Source organism: Ovis canadensis, chromosome 21 (assembly GCF_042477335.2).
Source record: "Ovis canadensis isolate MfBH-ARS-UI-01 breed Bighorn chromosome 21, ARS-UI_OviCan_v2, whole genome shotgun sequence".
NCBI classification, from domain to species: domain Eukaryota; kingdom Metazoa; phylum Chordata; class Mammalia; order Artiodactyla; family Bovidae; genus Ovis; species Ovis canadensis.
Window position 1 is genome coordinate 22,898,031 of NC_091265.1, and position 14,352 is coordinate 22,912,382.

At 41.2% G+C, this 14,352-nt stretch overlaps 1 protein-coding gene and 1 long non-coding RNA gene across 2 annotated transcripts in view; one reads left to right on the forward strand and one right to left on the reverse strand.

The window, feature by feature from the left end:
* Positions 1 to 14,352, forward strand: part of GRM5 (glutamate metabotropic receptor 5) — a 786,169-nt gene that overhangs the window by 697,269 nt on the left and 74,548 nt on the right. The window lies entirely within an intron of this gene.
* LOC138426357 (uncharacterized) overlaps positions 94 to 14,352 on the reverse strand; it is an 87,280-nt gene continuing 73,021 nt past the window's right edge. The window contains exon 4 of the long non-coding RNA XR_011251562.1: positions 94 to 287. This is a non-coding gene — a long non-coding RNA (uncharacterized lncRNA). The remainder of the gene's footprint in view (positions 288 to 14,352) is intronic.

Here is a 14,352-nt window from a genome sequence, read left to right on the forward strand (position 1 = left end):
AGTTGAATATTCAACTGCCTACTTGACATATTTATTTGAATGTGCCATAGATATTTCATTTTACGTTTCCAAAAGTGAAATCCAGGTCTTTACCTTCTGATTCCCCAAGGCTGCTCTATCCTTAGCATTCTGTATTTCATGGAAGGGCAAATTCATTCTTTCAATAGCTCAGGCCAGTAACTTTGGAATCTTCTTTTGAATTTTCTCTTATCCTTTGGTCAACTGGTCAGGCAGTTCCATTGTCTCTTCCTTCAAATATAGAAGTCCACCACGTCTCACTACCTCCCCTGAGAGAAACAGATCCAGGCCCCAGTAATCATGATTAATCACCTTTATTAGTGAAATAACCTCCTAACTAGTCATCCTGATTCTACCCTTGCCCTGACCTAAAGCCGCTTTCTCAATAACCTAGGCAAAGATACCTTTTTAAAAAGTAAGCCAGATCATGTTAGTCCATGGTCCAAGAAGACACACTAGTTCTCCTTCATTCAAAGTCACACTTATGTTCTGTAAGACCTGGCCCTTTGTTATGAATCTGGACTACTTTCCCTTTCACTTAATCTCTCTCTGTCCCCCGATACACTGGTCCTTTTGTTCTTCTGTTAAATATCTGGAAGCTCTTATCCCAGGGTCTCTACCTAGAATGCTCCACCCTAGACACCCATACGGCTGTTCCAAGTCCTTGCTCACATGTCTACCTTGACCAACTTGCTGAGGACTACCAGTTGTCCCTCTTTAGCCTCTTTCATCTCTTATTTTCCCCACTTTACACATAACCTTTTATTCTATTCTGTTGCTAATGTGTTCATTTATTTTTGCTGATCACATATTGTCAGTCTCCCCAGTTAGAATACAAGCTAAAGAGTGGGGGTGGGGGTTGCATGTTTTGTCCACTTGGGAAAAACAGGCTTCTAGAACACAAAGAAAGAAAGAAAGAAGAAAGTGAAGTCACTCAGTCGTTTCCGACTCTTGGCGACCCCATGGACTGTAGCCTACACCAGGCTCCTCTGTCCATGGGATTTTCCAGGCAATAGTACTGGAGTGGATTGCCATTTCCTTCTCCAGGGGATCTTCCCAACCCAGGGATTGAACCCAGGTCTCCCACATTGTAGACAGACGCTTTACCATCTGAGCCACCAGGGAAGTCCTTCTAGAACACAGCAGACACTCAATAAATATTTGCTAAGAAATAAATCACAGAATAGAAGAAAGGCAACAAATCCCCATGTATCGAGTGCCTGTCATCCACTATAATAGGAACTTCCTGTTCTGCCCCCAATCCTCCTTATACTGAAAGGTCTTATTCAGAAAAGTTGGAATCACTGTCTCCATTTTACAGAAAACTGAGTTGAAAATGTAAAATATCCATACTTGTGATCACACAATAAGTAGCAGGAGTAAGGCTAAAGCCTTAGTGTGAAAGTCTTCCTTGAAAATTCATGTTTTTATCCTTGATAATCAGAAGCTGCAGGCAACAACACAAACAGCCATTAGTTGCTGGATTTTCTCTAAAGGAATCTCTAAAATGCTGTGAAAAATTTTGTGCAGTGGTCTTTTTCAAATAAATGAATTTGATGAAGTTGTTTCAGTCATTACTGAAAAGAACAACATTTTTTCAGTGAGGTGCCAGGGCTCGTATATTGATAAATTGTAAAATGGCTCCTTACTATTCTCATTTCTCAGTAACTTATAAATTTATATATCCCACCAGATCAGTCAAAAAGATGGTATCCTTATAAATGTAAACACCATTTCCTTCAGGAAAAATAAATGCTAAAATGCCCTCTCTCAATGGACCTTCTCAAAACAGGTCCTCAAAGAGAACATAAACCACTTTGCATCTTGCCAGAAACTGAGCAATGAAGAATTGCTCTTCACAATGATAAATTTGTGGTCTGGCTAAAAACAATGTCATCATGGTCAAAAACCACTCTGATATAACCAGACTAAAGGAAATACTGTGGTTTCATTGATTTCAGCTTTTGATAAATATAGCTTACCCGAAATAAATTCTCACGTTCCCTCCCCCACCCCAGGGAACATAAAACATTGTAACACAGTGCCTACCACTACATTATCTAACCCACTTGGAAAATGCTTCATAAAGCACTGGTGTGTTACATGAATAATATGAAGTAGATATATGTCTCCTATCTTGCCACCTCTTAGAAAATCACTTTGAGTGAAAAATTCAGAGATCGTATGTGCTGCCTTGTACTTACAAGCAACTTAAGACAATACAATACCATTTACTTGGGTTCTGTATTTATAAACCAGCTAGAAAGATAAAACAGGCCTGGCTTTTCCCCAGAAAAACATAGCACAATCCAATGAAACACACAGGCAATTTAGCAGATGTTGATTCAGTATTGTTTTATGTATATACATCTCTTTCCTCCCTTTTTCACACTTGATAATTATTACACCACTGTTCAAGTCACGTGTTATTTTATATGGTCCTCACTTTAATCCTTGAGATGTAGGCAGGAAGGCATTATTATCTTCCCTCCTAAAGCTTTTACTGATTTCCCACCTGAACTCTCAGTAGTGATTCCCAGAAATATTATAATTCTCTCATGACATTCTATCACTGTGCCGTAGAGGGCTTCCTCTGTATACCTGACTTGTAATTTTGGCTGTTTCCTCTACATTTCCTCTTTTTCTCTCCCCTCTTTTCTCTTCTCCTCCTCTGGTTCCTTTTCAAGTGCTACTCAATTACAATCCTACTACCTCGGTTTCCTTGATTGAAAATGCTTGAAACAACGGGGCCCACTTCATAGAAGGTTGTGGATCGTAAAGAAGAAGTAAGTGTACAGTGCTCAGGGTGGTGCCCAGCAGAGCACAGAGCCTGAGCCCCGGACCAGCAGACTATCTTAAAGGAATAAACAATTGCCTTTGTATAAACACAGTGGAGATTCAGGACCTTGGACAGAACAGGCACTCAATAATGTGAACTGAACCAAGAGGGGAGTGTAACACACTAGATTTGCTCAGAGAACAATTTTCAGTGCACTTTCACATGGGGGCTTTGTTTCTCATGTTTTTGTTTTATAATAAACATGAGCATTGTTGTTACTTAAATATATACCAGTAGCTTACCTAAGGAATCCTTATAATATACACCTGAGGAATCCTTATAATATAATACTTAAAATTCAGAAACTGGCATTCTGAGGAGGAGAATCACGAAGTAAAAATCCATGGCAGGGTATGCACTGAATTTTTGCAGCCAATCTTAGGAAAGGTAATGTAAACCCAAGCCCTAGAACAGTCTGGTATATCTCAAGGGAAAAAAAATTAAAAAATCAAGACAGTGTAACAAGGTCTATGGAAATATAGGAGTACCTAGAGAATGGTGGAAATACAGTGGAAATACAGTCAAACCTAGAGAGTGGCAGCAAGAATTCTGAGTCACAAAATCTGAAACCCTTTGAACATTTGGATAGAAGAACAGTCACAAGAGGAAAAGGCTTTTTACTGTCTATGCAGATTATTTGTAAAAAGTTAAAAAAAAAAAAAAAGACTGACTGAAAGCAGAGGAAAGGGAGCCTGAAAAGAGAGTCTGGCAAGCCAGAAAATTAACAGAAATAAACAGAAATTAATCATAAAACACTCATTATAGCTCAAATCATGTCTGTAAAATTCCATTCATTATCCCTTGGTTTAACATTGATGACTTCAATGTTTTATTCCAGTAAAATCCAAAAACAGTCTCAAGTGTTTTATTTTCTCAGTCCTAAATAATTGCTTCACTGGGCTTTTCAGGCAATCAGTCTTAAATTTCTCATATGCAGACTTTTCTACAAGGGTTTTCTATATTAAAATCTTCATTAGGAAAGGGAGGTTTGTGTTATTTCCATTTGTTGTATAAAAAAAACGGAGACGCAGATGAGCGGAGGAAGACCCGCATAATCACAGGAAGTATTTGCAGTGCGAGCCGGAAGTGAAGTGTGTGTCTCCGGAGTCCTCAGCTGGTCTCCCTGACATTGGCAGAATCATTCATTTGTTCAACCTGTTTAACGGCCTATTGTGTGCTGGCTACAGTGCCTGGCACAGCAGAGCAAAATGCAGTCTCCTGCTGCTCAATCTCTCCGCCTACTGCATGAAACAGACTGCCAAGCTCACTATGAGCATCATAGTTGTGCTATCACGTGCGAAGAAAGTGTGCAAGAGACATGACAGGCAGGAGGAGCTGTTTGACCACACGGAGGAACCTGTCGCTCCAGGAATCAGAAAAGCCATGCTCAAAGAAGAGCTGGAAAATGAAAGAGTAATGAGTCAGCTAGTGAGGGAGAGAGGAAAGGTAAAGTTGGAGCAAAGTATCCCAGCCAGCACATTTTATTATTACTTAAATTCATATGCTGTGTTTTCCCTCTCTTATTCATCTGCAGTATGACCAGAAGTCATATTTGCAAAGCTGTTCCCTACCAACGTGCATCTGTGATAATCCCCCCCGTCTCAGCACTCTGCAGAACTATCACATCATTCTTTATTGTCTTAACTGTGAAATAAATCTTTGCATACAATTTCAAATTCCCCTATAAAATAAACCAGCAAAAAATAATAAAAACTATAGCCCTGAGTTGCCATTTCTCTGAGGGAATTTTATTTAAGGGAATTTAAAACAAAAAATATGTCCTAAACCTTGAAGGGCATGAAATAGGCTGGATCCAATGACAAATGGGTAGCTGGGAGTCCCCTGTGTTAGCCATGTCCTAACAACAGTTCTCGTCCCCATGTGCTATGGGTACTGGGCGCACATTCAGAAAAAAATGTCCACGCTAGTAAACTTTAGGGACACAAAAGGACTAATTTACTAATCTGTGTCTAGCTAGCAACGCTCGGGACAACATTATAAACCAGGATGAGAACCTTGCTGGAGACTTTGAACCAATGAGATTTCTCAGATGGGAGCATGCATTTATATCAGGATAACAAATATCAATGTCTCAGATGGTAAAGAAATCACCTGCAATGCAGGAGACCTGGGCTCCATCCCTGGGTCTGGAAGATCCCTTGGAGAAGGGAATGGCAACCCATTCCAGTATTCTTGCCTGAAGAATCCCATGGACAGAGGAGCCTGAGGGGCTGCAGACCATGGGGTTGCAAAGAGCTAAACATGACTGAGTGACTAACACTACTACTAACAAACATCAAATATCTATGTCACCATTAACCCCTCCTTGCCCATGGCAGACACTGCTGATAATTCACGATTCTCCTTCCTACTAATTAACCTCAGGGGCCCTTTGAAAGGAACACTTTGACAGTCTGGCTCCCCTGATGTAACATAAGCTTCTCCGGTGGCTCAGATGGTACAGAATCTGCCTGCAGTGCAGGAGACTTGGGTTTGATCCCTGGGTTGGAAGATTCCCCTGGAGAAGGGAATAGCTAAGTCAATCAGTTAATCAAGCAATAAAAACTTTCACAGGGTTTTAATGTCAGCACCAAGCCAGATTAAACCTCATTTTGTCTCCCTGTAAAATAGAGTTAATGATGCTTGCCTGACTTGTTTATTATGAAAATTACCTAAAATATCTAGGATAACACCTGACATTTAGTAGGCATTCAATAAATGTTAGTTTCTCCTTTTTTTAATGCTGGCATAACCAAGAATAAAGTGGCTTCCCATTGAATGACTGCCCATAAAACCTAACATTTTGAATAGAGACTAAATTTTTATTTGAGGGAGTGTTCATGGTATGCTTTGTTTCATGCTAAGGGAAAGGGGAAATCAACCAACTCTCGAATATGCTTTTCCTGAAGAGGACCTGGGGGCTTTTGTTCTGGCCTAGAGTTAAAAATGTTGCAATTAACAACAGCCTTTTGGGGAACAGTGTATCTGAACTTTACAGTAAATGATACTTGTTAAAAAATGACTTCTGTGACTGCCACCCTCTTTCTTCTACTCATAATTCCCAGATCCAATGAATTACTCAGAACTAATTAGCCAAGCACAAATATTGATCACTGCCAAGTCAGCATCAGGAACATTTCTAATGTGAGACACGTCACACCACTAGGCAGAAGGAAGCCTCTTAGGTGTTTACTTAGTTTTGCCCTCTCTGGTTTAGAATCCTGACTCTAAGATTCAGGTGTAAAACAGCAAATTTAAATTTCTTTCTACAATAATCCATAACAGTTCTGTAACTTGGAACTTCCTAAAGGCAACAAAAAGGTTTGCAGAGAATGACTTGATCTACATACTACGATGATAACTACATACTTTGATTATATAGACAGTGAGTCAGTTCAGTCAGTCAGTCAGTTCAGTCGCTCAGTCGTGTCCGACTCTTTGCGACCCCATGAATCACAGCACGCCAGGCCTCCCTGTCCACCACCAGCTCCCGGAGTTCACTCAGACTCACATCCATTGAGTCGGTGATGCCATCCAGCCATCTCATCCTCTGTCGTCCCCTTCTCCTCCTGCCCCCAATCCCTCCCAGCATCAGAGTCTTTTCCAATGAGTCAACTCTTTGCATGAGGTGGCCAAAGTACCGGAGTTTCAGCTTCAGCATCATTCCCTCCAAAGAAACCCCAGGGCTGATCTCCTTCAGAATGGACTGGTTGGATCTCCTTGCAGTCCAAGGCACTCTCAAGAGTCTTCTCCAACACCACAGTTCAAAAGCATCAGTTCTTCTGTGCTCAGCTTTCTTCACCGTCCAACTCTCACATCCATACATGACCACTGGAGTAGGTACTGTGTATTAATTTGTAAATTCTATGCTAACCATACGAGTGAAGCACTGTGCTCGGTACAGGGTTCCATTTGTGAGCACAAGAGGCAAAGTCGTCTCTAACATCAGGGTGCTTATAGTAAAGTAGAGCTGCTGCTGCTGCTGCTAAGTCACTTCAGTCGTGTCCGACTCTGTGCGACCCCATAGATGGCAGCCCACCAGGCTCCCCCATCCCTGCAGATAGACCTAAACAATATGACCTCTCTCTCACGCCCCCTCACACATGCACATATATACACACAAAACAAATTGTATTTACAGTAACACAAAGAAAAATAAGATATCTAAATAGAACATGGGCTTCCCAGGTGGCTCAGTGGTAAAGACTCTGTCTGCCAATGCAGGAGACATGGGTTTGATCCTTGGGTCAAGAAGATCCCCTGGAGAAGGAAATGGTAACCTTCTCCAGTATTCTGGCCTGGGAACACCCATGGACAGAGGAGCCTGGCAGGCTCCAGTCCATGGGGTTGCAAAGACCTGGACACAACTTAGTAACTAAACAACAATAAATATAACACAGTCACACACACCACTTCCAATTCTTCTCAAATATCTAAGCAGAAAAACTTCAGCTTAGGCCAAGTGATGAGAAGGTATTAAATGATCAGGGTTATGAACAAGGCAGAAAGAATTCTGAGTCTGCATCATGCTGTGATCTCAAGCCAGCACCCGAGAGACCCAAATCCAGACATGTAAAGAAGGAAGCAAAGGCAGACCCATAGTCTGTTGGTGGAACCAACTGACAGCATGTGTGACGGTGTTGGTTCCAGGCAGCCCCTCCCACTGTGGGCACGTCTGTTGTTCATGTGCCAAAGGAGAGTCCCATAAGAGCCCCACATGAGCTTTGTATACCTGAAATGCCCTGACAGCAAAGGACACACAATCTGACTCTCAGATATTCTCAGCAGCATCTTCCTTTCCTCCAAAATCATACAGGAAGTGTGGAGCTCAGTAAGGAGTCCCTGCCAAGTCAACGTACAGACCATCAGGCACATGTTCTAGGATCTTTGACTCCTCATTCATTCTGCTTGAACAGACTTAAAAGAGGGTTTGAAAACCCAACAGTCAGGAATGTTAACCCTGTAAGACTGATACCCAAACAGTAAGCATGAGTAGCAATTATTGCTAAGCAGTCATATTGTTTTTAGGTGTCCAGGAAATCAGTGAGCCATCCATCTCTCATCAGATGTATGGGCATCACACAAGGGGAATCACAGGATAATGTGCATAACACAGTGTTGGCAGCTCACTATCCCTTAAAAAAAAAAAAAAAAACCCTTGTATTTTCTGCTGGAGAAGGTATAGAGAAAAGGGAACTCTCCTACATTGTTGGTGGGAATGTGAACTGGTACAGCCACTATGGAGAACAGTGTGGAGGTTCCTTATAAAACCAAAAACAGAGTTACCAAATGATCCCTATAATCCCACTCCTTGGTATCTATCTGGGGAAAACACTAATTCAAAAAGATGCATGAAGCCATGTTCTCAGCAGCACTATTCACAACAGCCAAGACATGGGAGTGACCTAAACGTCCACCGACAGGTGCGTGGATAAAGGAAGACGTGACACAGACACACACATATATATGGGCATATATACGTGCATATGTACCGTGGAGTGTTATTCAGCCATGAAAATAAAATAATGCCACGTGACACAGACGCACACATATATATGCGCATATATATGCACGTATGTATCGTGGAATATTATTCAGCCATAAAAGATAAAATACTGCCACTTGCTGCAACAGGGATGGACCCAGAGATTATCATGCTAAGTGAAGTTTGTCAGAGAAAAGCAAACATCATATGATATCACTTATATTTGGAATCTTAAAAATAATGATACAAATGCACTTATTTTCAAAACACAAACAGACCCATTGACATAGAAAACAAACTTATAGTTACCAAAGGGGAAAGGGGGTGGGGAGGGATAAACTAGGATTTAGGGGTTAGCAGATACAAACTACTATACATGAAACAGATACACTAGGTGCTGTGTACAGCACAAGGAACTATATTCAGTATCTTGTAATAAACTACATTGGTCAAGAAAAAACTCTTGTTATCTCCAGTATATGTCACTGTACTCTATGAAAGGATGGATTATACCAGAGAATCACAGAATACAGATCAGGCATGAAAGTGGGGGCAGGGGGGAAAGTGAGAAATGGAGACCTTTCTAAATAAATGTCATCAGAAAACAGGCCTTGATTTTGTAATTTATGCCTCCTGTGCTTTTCAGAAAGGAAATACTTGTGCATCTTCTGAGAAACTCTAATATGCTTGTTAGGAGGGAACTTCACTGATATGATCAAGATTCTTTAATCTAAAACATGAAAGCATATGCTAAAGTGATTTAATTTATAATAAAATATAAAGTACACATTCCATACACTCTTAGTTAACTTCTACATACCCTTCTAGTTGTGACTTACCAGTACACTGAGTACTGCCAGTAATTTACCATTATACTAAGAATGAAACAGGATTGAAATAAAAAAGAAAGAAAACCATTAATGGAGGAAAAGCCCAGTAATTCACAGGAGCATATAAGGAAGAGATTTAGGAAGAATAACAGGGAGTTCGGATGTTTGTAAACCAATGCAAAGTGGGGACAGGAATCAGTGAAAATCTAAACATATAATAATGTGAACAGTATCTCAAGATTCTGAGATTGGATAGAACATGTCCCATGACAGGAATACAGCAATGGAAGGATACCACCCCTTGCTCAAAGGAATTAGCTGTAATAGTAGGAAAGCAGGGGGCTTCCCAAGTGGCACTAGAGATAAGGAACACACCTGCCAATGCAGGAGACCTGAGAGACGAAGTTTCAACCCCTGGGTCGGGAGGATCCCCTGGAGGAGGAAATGGCAACCCACTCCAGTTTTCTTGCCTGGAGAGTTCCATGGACAGAGGAGCCTGGCGGGCTGCAGTCCATGGGATGCAGAGTTGGGCATAACTGAAGCAATTGAGCCCAAGCTTCAACAGACAAACAGGTACACATGAGAGCAACGTGCCACTGGGAAAGAGACCTGGGAAAGCGAAGCTCAAACAGCTGCGCAAGCTCTTTGGGTGAGGATTTCAGAAGGAAAAAGAAAAAAAAAAAACTAAACTGTATTTAGAGGAGGGGTGTGGTGGGTCATCCAGGGAACCAGTTTCCTTAGGCCTCTGACATCCTTCCTTCCTTCTCGCTGATCTAGCTTATGTCTTCCCTGGCATGTCATCTTCCGCTGCCATTCCTTGAGGTCAGTGTCACAGCAGACATGTAGGCTCCTCAGAATTCTAAATCTATATCCATGAATTTCCTTGTTGATTACATTCACTTCCATGTCTCTAATTTCTACTCACAGGTGATGCCTAAAGCTCTACCTTCCACCCTGAGACCTCTCCTAAGCTTCTGTTTCTGTCTGCTCCACTGGTCGTAAACATTTCAAATACAACATGTCCAAACCGGGACTAGATGTCATTCCTATAAACTGTGGTCCTTTTCTTCCAACAGCCCTCTTCTCAGTTAATAGCACTGCCATTGGCTTGGTTGGAAGCCTCTATCCTGACTCTGCTCTCTATCTACCTCATCATTTCTTTCAGTACTAGCCCTGAAATATCTTTACCAGCTGAATGTTCTCAGGACAGTGGCTTTTATTTCTTGCCCTATCACCCCTTGACAGTCCTATTGTGATAGCTTTCTAACCATTTACTTCACCTCTAGTCTCCACCTGCCATCCAGACCTCCTGAATTTCCAATCTATCTTCCCGCTCCTACTAGTCCTGTCCTTGAGACACTACAGTTCATGGGAAGCCTTAGGTAGGGTTAGGGATTTGTCATATAAGACATTCACATACTGGGTGAGAAGTCAGCTTGATGACCTCTACGGCTGGGCTGCCAACCCAGGGCCGGTTGTACAGTCATTGAACTTTGTTGTCGTTGTTCAGTCACTCAGTTGTGCCTCATTCTTTGTGACGCCATGGGCTGCAGCACGCCAGGCTTCCTGTCCTTCACTCTCTCCCAGAGTTTGCTCAGTTTCATGTCCATTGAGTTGGTGTTGTGATCCAACCATCTCATTCTCTGTTGTCCCCTTCTTCTGCCCTCAATCTTTCCTAGCATGAGGATCTTTCCCAATGAGTCAGCTTTTCACATCAGGTGGCCAAAGTACTGGAGCTTCAGGTTCAGCATCAGTCCTTCCAGTGAATATTCAGGGTTGATCTCCTTTAGGACTGACTGGTTGGATCTCCTTGCAGTCCAAGGGACTCTCAAGAGTCTTCTCCAACACCACAATCCGAAAGCATCAGTTCTTCAGTGCTCAGCCTTCTTTATGATCCAACTCTCACATCCATTATTGAGCCCTCTCATTAAACAAAAAATCCTTTGTCCCACCCCTTATGTACTGATTCAAAATCTCTTGAGTTTAGACTCTTGAGTTGTATTTTTCTAGACTCTCCCAGTGACTGTGATGCACATTCATTTTTGGAAACTCTAAGATCTTATCCAATTATAAGATTCAGTGATTATAACACTCTAATCAGAATCCAATTTGCTATTCCAAAAGAATACCTTCAAAAGTATTTTGTGCAATGGCAGCATCATTAAACTCAACATAAAGTCTTTGGAGTGGTTCATGTCAAATGAAAAAAAAAAACACTCATTTGAGTGTATAAATTCTGCCAAGTTTGCAAAAATAGTCACCATATAAGAGGCATCCCTTATACACATTTCTTCCAACACATATCTAGTGGAGTTTTCTTTAGGTTCACACATGATGTTAATAGGTTGCACATGAAAAGTTCAAGAATATATTTGACACAAAAATAGTGGTGAGTTTTATCATATAGAAAGCACTTAGTAACTAGTGTGCTAATTACATTTATACAAAAACAGTTAAGATTCAGCAAAACAGTATGGGCTAACAAAAAGAAGCAAGTCGAGGGAAAGCCCTCCTTGTTGTTTCCTCGCTAAGTCGCATCCAGCTCTTTGCAAGTCCATGGACTACAGCCCGCTAGGTCCTGGGTCCACAGGGTTTCTGAGGCAAGAATATTGGAGTGCATTGCTGTTTCCTTCTCTAGGAGATCTTCCCAAACCAGGGACTGAACCTGCATCTCCCTCATCAGCAGATGGAGTCTACCACTGAACCATCAGGGAAATATATATATATATATATATATATATATATATATATATATATATATGTATGTAAATATATATATATAAACATAAATATAGTGATTCTCTTTAGCTAATGAAGGGCTTCCTGCTTCATGCACCACATAACATCTTTCCTCTATAAGTATATTACTATAGTCGTTTAATAGCTCAGAACCTAGTAGGGGAAACAGACGCCTAGAGAATTAACTACAGAACATAGTAACTTTCACTGTCATATCACGGTTATAAACTGCTATGGAAGAATAATGATAGACATGATTGGTCACTATTTTTTTGTTGTAAAATAGTCTCTATGAGGAACAAATCTGTAAATATGAACCTTAACCCTATGGTATACTAAAGTCTCAGAAGCTGAATTCCTACATATAAACAGCATATGTGAACACAGTTGCCTAAACTATGGACACAGGTATAGTCATTAGCAGGCATCCCTGGTGGCTCAGGTGGTAAAGAATCTGCCTTCAATTCAGGAGACCCACATTCAATCTCTGGGTCGGAAGATCCCCTGGAGAAGGGAATGGCCCATTCTAATATTCTTGCCTGGAGAATTCCACAGACAGAGGAGCCTGACAGGCTACAGTCCATGGGGTAACAAAGAGTCAGACACGACTGAGCGACTAACACACATTTTCATCAGCAATGAGATATGCATTTATTTATAATTCTATATACTATATAAACTGTCATATTTGCTCTGGGCTATCCACATACACACTTTTTAAAGTTAAAAGCACAGGTGTTTTAAATAAGCATATATTTTCCCACAGAAACTATTTTGTAAAGTGTGCTGGGGATCCTAAGCTAACTCACAAATCCTATTAAGCCCATAATGAATCTTATTATAAACTAATAGCACTATTTGAAACCTAAGATCTTGAAGAAAGAGACTGGCAAGTCAGAAATAAGGGAAAGGAAAAAGAATGTTTCCATTCCTTTTTACAACAGAGCTGCCCTTAAACATATCTTGAAAGAACCACACACTTCTTTGTCACTATCAGGGAGAAAGAAATATCCCTCTGCCCTTCTAGGTTCTTCTGGCTGGTCTAAGAATTAAATTGACACAAGACAACAAGAAGAGAAATCGAAGCGCTTAATAACCTGTCAACAGGGGAGAGACTCAGGAAAAATGAGGAACTCACCAACATGCCAAAGCCCTTAGCTTAAATACCATCGTCAGTTAAAGACAAAAGATGTTAAGGGTGGCGACAGTCAGCAAGGGGAGAAAAAGCACAGCAGTAAGGGGAACAAAGGTCATTATGCAGATTTAAGTCTTTGCCTTCTCCACCAATCAGAATTTCTAGTGATATTGGTCGTCCTCCTCTTCTATACAGTGAGGGAGATCCCCTTACAAAGAGAGACTTCCCTTATAAATGAAAACATTTCTGACAAAAAGGCATCTCCTTCTATTTGGTTTTCAGAGTTTTTCCTTTGTCTGCTGTTCCTTAGAAAATAACCAGCTTAAAATACTTAATATGTCAAAGAGACATATTTTGGGGTAGCAAATTCTGCTCCCCTATACCATCATCACATACTGTTTTTGCTGCTTCCCTTAGCTCCGATTAACCATTGACATTCAGTCACTTACTACAACACCTTGACCATGAGATATAGGAAGTTACGCCTGTATCAGTTAGGATCTGGTCTGGCTGCACTGCTGTTGTTTAGTCGCCCAATCGTGTCTGACTCTTTTACGACCGCATGGACTGTAGCTCACCAGGCTCCTCTCCATGGGATTTCCCAGGCAAGATTACTGGAGTGGTTTGCCATGTCCTTCTCCATTGGCTGCATATATCAGGGAAATAAAAGTAGTTTACACAAGATAAATATGACATACATCATCCACAGCTAGTCAGTGATTCCATGGTTAACAGGGACTCAGACTCCCTATATTTTTCTCTTCCAAATCCCAAAACATGTTTTCCGACTTTAATGTTACCTCAGAGTCTAAGATAACTACTGGAGCTCCAGCCATCACGTGTATAGTCCAGTCAACAGAAGGAGAAAGCAGGGAAAGGCACAAAAGGTACTTTCCAATATGAACCACTTTCCTTTAAGGAGTTCTCTACTTACCTCTTTCTGGCTAAAACCTAGTCATATGGCACATCTGACTGCAAAGGCTGCTGGCAAATGTGGCATTTTAGTTGTATCCTTTATCCCCTCAATGAAACTAGAGATATGTTGCTGAGCAAGAAGGGGAGAATGGATATCTGCAGGCCATTAGTAATCTCTGCTACATTGCTGAATTGTCTAATGCTCCAGATTACTTAACTCCTCTCTTGCTGCTGCTTAGCCACTTCAGTCATCTCCGACTTTCTGCAACCCCATGGACTATAGCCCAGCAGGCTCCTCTGTCCATGGGATTCTCCAGGCAAGAATATTGGAGTGGGTTGCCATGCTCTCCTCCAGGGGATCTTCCCAAACCAGGGATCAAACCCCGGTCTC